Below are 11,348 nucleotides of genomic sequence, written 5' to 3'. Positions count from 1 at the left end.
TTTCCCTCCCCCTTTCCAAAGGACAGGCTGGCTGGAATGTAGTTATATACCATATTTATGCTAAGCTTTTTCGCAGTACAAAGTACTACTCAAACACATGGGTGATTACTACAATTTCCTCTCTTTGGCTCGCAGATATTATATCTGTAAGCATCTCTTAATTTGCCGTTCATGATGCTAAGCGCTGGACAGGATTTTCCTCTGCCATTTTATGTTCCAGGCAGAATTTCCCCTTGCCCTACAGTTCTCACCAGTGCAGCGTGAGTGCATGCGTCTACTGGGGCAACCCAAACACGGGCTGGGCTGCTCTCAGCCTGCCGGGGAAGACAGTCCTGGTTGTGCTACTGGAAGAGATGATTCAGAAGGACTCATGACACTGAAGCATGTCTGTCCAAATCTATGACACATGGTTGGAATGTGTGACACTGAAACCCGATCCAGCTGGAGAGTGATTTTAAACAGAAGATGGCGAATCTTTTATTTCTCAGATGCCTTTGAGAGAGAATGGATTTGCTTCTCCTCCCAAACCACAGGCTTCTTTCCTTCCTCCTTAATTCTCAGAAGATCTTACTTGGCATAGGTGTTTGTGAGCCACCGGTGCAAAACTAAGTTTAGCTCATGAAAACAGAATCACAGCAATTACTGTTTATATTCCTTAAGACTTAGTTTCACATAGCGAAACATATGCATTGCGTTAGGGTTTTTTTCTGTTCCACACATTTTACCTTGAACTTGTTATATTTAATGAAAAAACATTCTTTCTGTTTTTTCTGTCTGGGGGTTGTTTTGTGTGGGTTCTGGCAGACACATTGGAAGGCTGAGCACCAGCAGTATTAATGCACTGAATCGTATCAAAAATTTCTTTCACTGTTCCAAGCGCAGCTAGAGTCCCGAGGTCCCAAATACAGATATTTCCTGTGAAGTTCAAGGGTGGCCTTTAATTAAGCTGAGGAACAGGCTGCCAGCTGCTGCTTGAAGCCTGATATTGCGATGGCAGGTAAGGAAGAAAGCGAATGTGCGGATAGCTTTCGAAAGTGGTGCTGAGAGAGAAGAGTGAAGAGGTGGGGGATGAGAGATGAGTTGAAGGGGGGAAACAGGCAGGAATATAGAAGTATCAATGTGAAATAAAAGAAAGAAGTGGATTAAGAGGAACAATAGACCCAGAAAAATTTGAAAATGCACTGTGAAAAGAGGTCTCTTCTTATGAAGAAAGTATAGGTGTGGCATGCACAGCTCAGCCAAATGAAGACTGTCTGGATCTTGTTGCTGCCTATAATTTCATTATAAGGATACATACCAGGGAGAGAAAAAAAAATTCTTAAACTAAAGGACTGAACTTGTCTAAGAGGAAGAAATTTAACCATGGATAAAATCAGAGCGGAAACTGGATTTCTAATTCTAAGAAAAGGAGGTTTCCTAACAACTAGGCACTGTGGGAACTCTGAGGCAAAGCCTCCGCCTCCGTTGAAGGCGGCACTTGATCACTCCATGAATGAAATTATATGACATGAATCTTCACAGGCCTCTGTTTCTACAATAGATCAATTTTATGTGCACATATGTATAGAACTAGACGAAACATGAAATGGGTCATATGAAAGTTTACATAACCTTCACTGGTGTTATTGTGGAAACCACGATAATACCGCCATAGCAGTAAATGCTCATTTAATTTGTGTTTGGGGAAATTGTTTCTTGAAAACATTTATTGTCATGGAGTATTTCACCTAAGACATTTTCAATAAGACACAAATGTTCTATAAGCAGAGTGGCTTTAATATAGCATTGCTCTCTGAAACTGAAATACCTTAGGAAAGGTTGTTTCTATAGTAATGAGTTGCACAAGAAAAAATGGCCTGAGAATGTTGGGGGAGGAGGAAGCAGAGTTGCTGTTGGGTTTCCTAGTCAAATTCAATGAACTACTGAGTGATGTTGGCAAGGAAATTAATGGAGCTAATTTTGGTTTTTAAAAGATAGATTCATAAATATGAGAAACTCGCTGCAAGTGGAAGTCTCTGGTCTCTACATGTGCCAGTGACTGGCTCTTTTATGTTTCAGTGCACAAATTAGGGATGCTTCCCGGGGTCTTGGAGACAAGTCCAGATTTTTGGCAAATTCATCATTAGAACAGCGCAGCATGTTGGGACAAACAAAAATTAATTCCTGTCATTAAGATTTCATTTGTACTGTGGTCACCTCACCTTCCTGCTCTTTGGTTTTGTTCTCCTGATCCTCTTATTCATACTGCCAACATTACTTCTTTCCTTTATAAGACATTAATTTTTCATTGTCTTGGTAGACTAGCATATGCTGGCTCACTTTCCACACCATCTCTGCCTTCTTATTCTTGTACGGCTTACATAAAACTGGCTGCTCTAAATGAGAGTCCTCAACTTACTGAGTACAGCAGAGGAAGAAGCAAACACTGTATAAAAAGGCATAAACAAGTCTTGCACTGATTTCACAAGCGTTACTAACCCTTCCCTAACTTGGACAGCATATGAAAGGCATATAAAAAGTGTGTGACAAGTAAAATAAATTATAAAAAAAAAAAGAGAAAGAAACAGCAGCTCTAAAAAAAGGAGACTGCTCAGGATAGTCATGGTAAAATAAATGTAGCTTTAAAAACAGGTCCATTTTGTACTCATCAGGGGAGATGGTAAAATAAATACTCTTCAGTTTATTACAGCTAGTCTTCCCAGTGCTTTAAAGCTTCTCTCTTCCCTCCATAGAGAAGTAGAAAAGTATCTCTAATGCCTTGTCTTTGTGAACAAAAAATAATACATCTTAGATAGCTAGACCTTTAAAATATCATGAATAAGCACTTACAAATGTCTCACCAGCTGAAAAGAAAGAAAAGTAACCTAGATCAGAAATGGATCATTTTCAGAAGTTGTAGTGATTAACACCATATGAAATCTTAAGAAAAACCTCCATGAGAAAGATTCTGCCACCTTTATGCAGGCTTAATAATAACTTGCTCTGAAAAAGAAATCCCAACTGGAAATTAGTGAAGGAAGATACTCTGCAGTCTGTTTAAGTGTGTCAAAGCCTCAGCCAATAGTAGAGGAACTTTTGGGATGCTATTTTTTGCTGTCTTAAATACTCGTTCAGTTTGGAAGAGAACAATTTAATAAGCATGAGTCATTGTGGATTTGTGAAAGGTAAATCGTCTCAGACAAATCATAGTACTTAATGAAATAACTGTTGGTATAGGTAGAGCCAGCAGAGTTAACATATTTGGATTTTCACAAACCTGTAGTCAGCTTTAGACATGATGGATTACTGTGTCATGATCTTTTCAAATATAGGACAGGTAACAAAGGAAAATAAAATAAAATAGGTAAGGAACATCAGGGAGGTGGAAAGCAAATGGTTGAGATTACAAAGGCCTTAGCACTTTCAGAAGAGCAAGGTCCAAGAGACATCTCTGCTGAGATCAATACCTTTTAGTACTTTCTTACATGATATTTAAAGACCAATGTCTTCGCATGAAGGTTCATTAGAATTTTGCTGATAGCTTTAGGTTGTGATCTGATCTTGTAATCAATTTATAGAGTATATAAAATTACATCTTATCTGTTTTGGGATGATCTTGCAAGCATGGCCAAACCAGAAACACAATAGAAAGAGATAAAAAGCATTTTAATGTGTAAAATTATGCATTTGAATAGAAATGAGGCATTTGAAGTAATCCTCATGTCATTCAAATGACATTTGATTTGCTAATATGATTGAGACAAAGGCAAGTATTTCCAGGCACACATGTATACAACAGCAGCTCCAATAGCCAAGAGGACTGGCTTTAGTCATCCCTAAGTGTTCTGTCCCTTTTCAGTGCTGTTACCTGTACTTGAGGGCATAGAGGCAATTCCTTTTTGAACCAAGTACTGGTGATGGAAAAGGCCCTTTGGAAAAAAACTAGTTTACAACTTAAGTCCAAATATTTTTAAAACCTCCAGCAAGAGATTCACGCTGTATATTTTTAGATGCAGGTGACCTCTCTAATATATAGAGGCTTGGCTGCTCTACTCAACATGCTCTATACTGCATGAAGTAGGTGTTTTGAATACCTCTTTAGACCATTGAATGCTGATTAGTAAGAAAGTCAAGATTCTTGAAGTGATATGAAAAGTAGAGCATATATCCAACAAATAAATTAAACTCGATAATTTTAGAGATTTTTGAACACATAAAAGTTTGAAATGGTCACAGTTTCTATAAATTCAGAAGAAATAAATGTAGAAAAAGTTTCTATGAATTATGGTATTTTACTAGTGCTGACGTACTGAAATCAGGAACTTTTATCATGCTTTAAAAGGCTTTATGTGATTATTAAATGTAATATATTAAAAATGTACTGATCAATCTATCAGCTTGCAAATTTAATCATTGACTTATTTTGCTTTGATTGATTTGAGTAGGGAAGTAATGAAAGTATCAGCATTTAAAAATCAAGTACTTACAGTTTTGTTCTTAACCTTTCTTTTGGTTGGTAGAAATCTGGCTTCTCTTGAAAAGTCTCATCTTTTAATATGTGTTGAGGGTGTATCATACATATATAGTATCACCTTGTATAGTATTAAGCTTTTCTTCTTCCTCAGTTTTTAGGCATAAAAATGGTGGTAATATGAAATTCTGCTGGTGAAGGCTACAAAAAATATTAAAAATTCATTTTAAAAATCTGCTGAATTCCAACTTATTACTGATACCTTGAGGAGGACATTGAAAGATATTATCTCTATAGAATAGCTCTTAATGGCAAAAGATCTTGCTCCCCACAGAAAGAATGAATGAAAGGAAGAAAGAAAAACACTTAAAATGTAATCACCTTATTAAACTACTCATTTATATGAACATGCAGTTGATGATGGCTAACAGTAATTGGACTCTAAAGAAAATAAAAAACATGAAGAAAAAAGAATATTTTGCTTATGTTTATCTAACATTGGCACAAAAATTCAGATGCAAGAAAAACAATTTAAAGATGTACTGAAAGTAAATGTTGCATTTTACATCTCCTGTAATGCAAACATTTAGATTAACTTATGTACCATTGGTATTACATTGGCAGATGTTTTACAGATTTTTTTTAGGTTAAATACTGTTCTGCACAGTAGCACACAGACTTGTTCCACACAATTCCCATGGACTTCAGACAGAGCATGATATGGCTCACCAGAAGTTTTGCTTTAATAATAAGTGAATAGAGAACAACTCAGTTAGTTAGCTCTCAGCTAGCACACTGTCTGCACATATGGTTACATACCAGTTAATACGGTAGGATTCTGGATAGCACATCAGGCCCATAACCCAAAATCTGAATGTGCACATTTACTACATGTAACTCTGCTTGTTAAGATAGGATAGCAAACATAATACTGGATTTTTAAGTGTGGAATTTTGTTTTAATTCAAGATCTATAAAAACGTGTCTATCACACACTGTTTGTGTGGTATTTCACCGCAAATGTCAATAAACATCAACTCAAAGGAATTCTCCTCAAAATCTTGCCTCCAGGAATCCTACAGTCACTCAGGGTAAAAGTCAGAGTAAGTGGACAGGATCTGTGCATGCCTGAAGGTCAGAAAACTTGCACTTGGATCAATTAATAGCCGGGTCATCGACTATGAATACTCTCTCCTCTGCTGCAGATTCTGAGTACAGACTCCACCATCAGAAGCAGGTATCTTCTCCAGGGAAGTGGTTGCATCCCCATCCCTGGAGGTATTTAAAAGAAGGGTAGATGAGGTGCTTAGGGACATGGTTTAGTGGTGGGATGGCAGGGTTAGGTTAACGGCTGGACTTGATGATCTTAAAGGTCTTTTCCAACCTAAACGATTCTAGGATTCTATTCTATGATTCTGTCTGAACCGCAATCCTGGCACACTGGGAGAAGCCACGTTCTTCCTGCAGCTTTACTGTGGGCACTGAAGTTCAGCAGAGCAATATGCCCTTCAAGCTGCCTAATAAGTAGCCAAGGTTGCCAGAGGCCAACTCCCTCTGTGATCAATGGACAACAGTTGCAATGCCTACATTAGCCACCAGTATGGTATAAATATATTTATTTTGCAGACAGGACACAAACAAGCTCTGTCCACACTCCAAGCTCCAGGTCCTACTTCAAATAACGCTTCACGCAATTGTGCCCGATACAATGCTGAGACTGCCCACAATGCCGGCTGGATTTTCGGTCTCTAAAGAATGAATAATGGGAACGGGAAAACCTAAATCTATAAATGCTAGAAGGGTATAAATTTCTCTACTTCAGGAAGTAGGGGAAGTAGCTATAAAAATAAGCCATAAACAACAGAGGTAGGCAATACTGAATATGAATTCTCTACTAATTTCTGTCAGTGTTTTAAAATTGGACAATAACTCATTCAAGAAACCTTCTAGTGCCACACTACTTCCTTTTGCTTTCTGCATTTATTTTTTCAAACTTACATTTGGAAACAGCTAACCGCAATTTTTCACTGGTGTTTTCTCTCTAAGGAAAACTTTCACTGTTCACAGCAGTTAGCACTGAATTCTTCCAGTCCTCTAGAGGTTTGCTTTCATTTTCCTAGTAAAACCTTACGCTGTCAATATTGCCCCTCGGTTCTTTAGAAAAATGTGTGTAGAATGTTCCCATTTGTTTATAGCGGAGATTTGATTATCTTGTAATTTCCTAACATAGTCTTCTGTTAGGAATAAATCTAGGTTATATTGGCTCTATTTCTTATGATTTTGTGGATAATGTCTTCCCTACAGTCTAAGAAAGCAAAACAAAACACAATTCATATTTTTCTCGCAATTCTATAGAATATTTTAGCCACTTTAATCCAATTTCTTACACATTTTTAATCTTTTACTTGGGAACATATTTTAATTATTTCTTTTCTGAAATTAGTATCTGAAGTATGTAAATTGTGGTAAAGGAAAGACAGATACTGGATTTATTTCAATTCTTTGTGAGCACAGCCGGTGAACTTATTTAATCATTACAGCTGCAGAAACCTATATTTGCTATAGAATTTGTTGGTGAGAATAGATGAGGAAATATGGAATAACCACGTCAGATATATCCCCAAGCTACTTAAGGAAAGGTATAGAAAAAGAAACAAACAAATGAAAAGAAAATTAATTCATATATCCATAGGTACTAAAACATGCTGCTGCTCCAATTCTAATATATTCTTTTGCACATCTGCTTCCTTTTTCTATACTTATATGAAAAAAAAATATTGCCAAGATGGTTTTCCTTAAAAAAGTGACAAGACTAATGCTTTATTTTTTGAAATATCTGCATTCAGAGAAACAATCCATTAACCTAACTTCAGTGCTCATTGAAATGCAGCCCTGATCTCTCTGCTTTGCACATAAAGCATGCTCGTTATGGTGTAACCAGTTTTCAAACAGCTTTATCTTATAATATACTTCGAATGAAATACACTAGTTTTGATTCACAAAAACATTTCATTATCTGATTATAGATCTTGCTGCTTTGGGGAAAAAATTGAGAGGTGCACTTCTTCACAGCTCCACCATGAGGACTGAGCAACATTTCAAGTTTTGGGCATGTGGCTACATTGCCACCTCTATACTAAAGAGAAGATTTCAGTCTAGTCCTTTTAAAAGACGAAAATACTGGTACCTTTACAGTTTTGTCCTTGCACTTGTGAAAATTTGTACTCACGTATAGGCTGCTAAATAGGTGCAAAAACCCCACACAGGTATAGTTCCCAGGCAGCTGGGAAGCCCAGGTCTGTGTGCAATGCCTCACTGGTAGTCAACAGCCTTTTTGCAACCCCAAACAGAAGACACCTTTAATTTTGCAAGTTAGATGATTGCACATTTAGTTCACTGAACAAGGGACCAGCGATAGCAAAACAGGAGTTTCCCCAAGAGGCCTTGAGCGTTACAGGCACCTCTGTGTTCAGTTCTTCTTGTTCGGTAGCCATGTACTGGTGGGCAGTAGCTGAGGTCAATCACTGTCTCCCTGAATACTGGCGCTGTCTTGATTACATCAAATCAAGATCCAAGTAGCCGAGGCAGATGCAGAGGAGATGTTGTTTCCTCTTACTTCTCACCTAGATGAGCTGACAGTCCAGGTCTTCCCTAGAGGTTACTAGATCTGTCCTGGGAACCGTATCCAATCTAAGCCATGTGTAGTGCTCAAATCACTGCAAAGTCCGGCTCTCAGCGCCATATGTTGGTTTTAAAGAGCTGATAACACTACCTAAAACCATTAGTGCAATGAAAATAGTCAGCATCATGCCTGTTAATTTTCTGTTCCATGATTCCAGGGAGGATTTGACTTTAAGAGAATAAACTGCAAGTAAAGGAGTAGCTCTCATAGTTCTGTGTAATCAAAGCTGATTTATAATACTGTTTAAAATTATCAGTTCTATTTAAAACTTCCTTCCTAATAAACACCAAAAGCTGGAAGACATTTGCTTACACAAGTCCACTATGTTAGAGGAATTGTATCTCTTTGACGAGAGCAGAATATCATCTTTCAGTTATTCAGTATTCTTAGCGAAATAAACTAGATTGCCATTTACATAGTGAAAATGCATGGGGTTTTTCCTCCCTCTTTTTTAGAGCCAAACCATTTAACAGTGAAATAAATTCTTGGTAACTTGGTTCTTACAGGCAGTCCTGCCCTAGTAAATTGTAATGACCTTGAAAAAAGTTCAGTGAAACCACAAGGAGTCAGACTATACATTCTGTTTCAGTTCCCAGAAAAACAGCATCCAAATATTGCTGCATTAAATAAATTAAAGAAGTAAGCTAGTGCAATAAATATTGAACAGCAGGCAAAACCTGAACTATCCAGAAGTTAAGCACAGAGCTTACCCTATGCAAATAAATACCAACTATTGTTTATTGAACCTGAATCAAACAAGGACTTCTTTTATATGTCGCACGCCAAGAATTAAATAGGATTCTCTCCGCCACAGGGTCCCATAGGCAAAGTCCCACAGAAATGCTTTTCTTCACAAAAAAAGGGACAGTCTGGTTCAAACTCTGCATACATGATGAAAGGAAGCTCTTGGAAAAAAGAATATACGGAGAATAGGCATTAAGCTTAACTTCTGTTAAACGAGCAGTAGAATGAAATGCTAGTAATTAAGGATGGAGACCAGTGGTTACATGTGATAAATTATTTGGCAGTGGTTATTTGCTTTAAAGCATATCCCCTTAAGGGAGTATTTATTATTCTTGAAAGCTTATCTGGGAACAAGGAGAGACTTGGGTAGGAGGTTGGATGCCGTAAATGAAACAACTTGTTAAATGATTTACTGTATAAAAGTTGTGTACAGTTTTAAATGTGTACAGTTACATCAATTCTGCAAAGCAATTGCTCTGTGCAATTATTTTGTTTATTTTTACTTTTCAGTTACGGTTAAATAACTTCTATCTAACTTCATTGTTTCCATTTTTTTTAAGCAGATTGCGACTACATGGATAGGAGGATTTTTTCCCTAATTATGAAAAGAATAGAAAAATCAGATTAATTATTTGGCTACCTGTTACTGAAATTTGGCATGCTTCAGAACTGAGTCAGCAAAGACGCATGAAGCAGTCCAGTTAATTCACATCCAGCTGCTGAAATGGTCCATCTATTGAGCAGATAGCTGGCATCCATAACTCACCAGAAGCATTTATTTTTATCTAACTACAAATAGTATGCTATTGAAAAAGTGTATCAAAGGTTGCCTTTTTAGTTGGTATTGTAAAGCGAATTTGCAGAACTTGGGAATGCAAAACTTCTTGTGATGTTCAGAGTAACTTCTGAATAGACATAGCTCTACATTTTTTCTGCTCCTCTGCAGCACCAGTCCCATCTTTTTTGAGAAAACTGGGTCACAGTGAGTGCAGAATCTTAATAATTTGAAGGGAAACAATTTCCTTGTTATTACTTAATGCACAGAGGCCCAGACTAACCTTTGCAGCCTTCTTGACTGATAGCAGCCTTGCTTGCACTCCTTCCATGACAGCTGGGGCAGGAGCCAGCTAAGCTAGTAGCTGCCTGAAGCAGCTACAATAACCCTAAGATGTAGGGAGGAGAACAAAGAAAGATGTAACTCCGTCTTCTATACTAAAAATAGCTTAGATCAAAAAAAGTTTCTCCAATGTTTTATGCCATTCAAGACACGACATGGCTTTAAAAGCAGCAGAATAAAACCCAAACGGCTTTTTAATTATTTTACCATACCTGGGAATGCAGATGTTGCCTTAATTCTCCTCTGAAACACAGTAGTGAGATCAACTTCCAGGCAAGCTCTCACAGGCTCTGAATAGCCCTTGATTTCCTCCTTCATGTTTGCTTACCACAGAATGGTGGCAACACAGATCACTGAAAGTGCTTGCCTCTGAATATGTCTTTGGAATTAGAGTAAGTGCCAGCTGTAGGTTTTGGGGGACAAGACGCCCTACATCTTCTTTCCACAATAGAGATGTATTCCTTTACCGTATAACATTTTTACCATTTTCTCTCATCATAAAATGATTCAGTGACAGGTCTGAATCTGTAGGTCTATTAAGGCTTGTTTTCCATTTGCTACAAAACAAATATAAACCCCCAGAAATCTGGATTTGAAATGTGTGAGTCATTTTGAACATTATTTTAATGACTGAAGTAGAAAGCATAATTTTCTACTCTGCTTCTTGAAGAAGAACAATGCATGTTTATGATCTTAAAAATACAACAATGTAGCCATGCTGATTTTACAAGTAAGGAAGCTGTTGGAAAGAATCAAACAACAAAACAGTTTTTACTTAAAATGGTCTGTTTATGAAACAGGCATTGTTTGTTTGGGAAAATTAATAAATTGTTGAAATGTCTACTTTCAACTTTCTCTAGAATAAAAGCAAACTCCCTAAATCCCTTGGTAAAATTGTTTCATTTTGCCTGGAATACTGAAATATTCAGTAGGCAAAAAAAAAAGACCCAAAACCCAAACCAAACCAAAACAGAGAAACAAAAAAAGGATCATTTGATAGGCTAGTTGTTAGGGTATTCTTTTATCCTAAAGCAAATTTGGGTTCCAATCCTTGCTCCACAAAATGTCTAAAGATGAAATACTGATAAATACAGGAATTCCAGATGTGAGGATTCCCTTTTTGTGGCTCAGTTCAGTTGTTTCTCTAGATGACTATAAAGATTTCTTTGAAGTCCCTTGAGAGATTGTGTTTAAACCCAAAGATTAGACTTGGCTCTGAGAGCAAGTTAAAATTCTGTGTCCTCTTTGTCTGTCTTTTCCTCATGTTATTTTAAAAGAAAGTGAAACAGAGAACCCATTGGCATAATAGCCATAATGTCCATAAAGTGCGGTAGATGCCAACTTTCCTAAATGCAG

Source organism: Egretta garzetta, unplaced genomic scaffold (assembly GCF_000687185.1).
Source record: "Egretta garzetta isolate BGI_Z169 unplaced genomic scaffold, ASM68718v1 scaffold160, whole genome shotgun sequence".
Taxonomy (NCBI): Eukaryota; Metazoa; Chordata; class Aves; order Pelecaniformes; family Ardeidae; genus Egretta; species Egretta garzetta.
The sequence above is the reverse complement of the archived record's forward strand: the minus strand, read 5'-3'. Positions refer to the sequence as shown.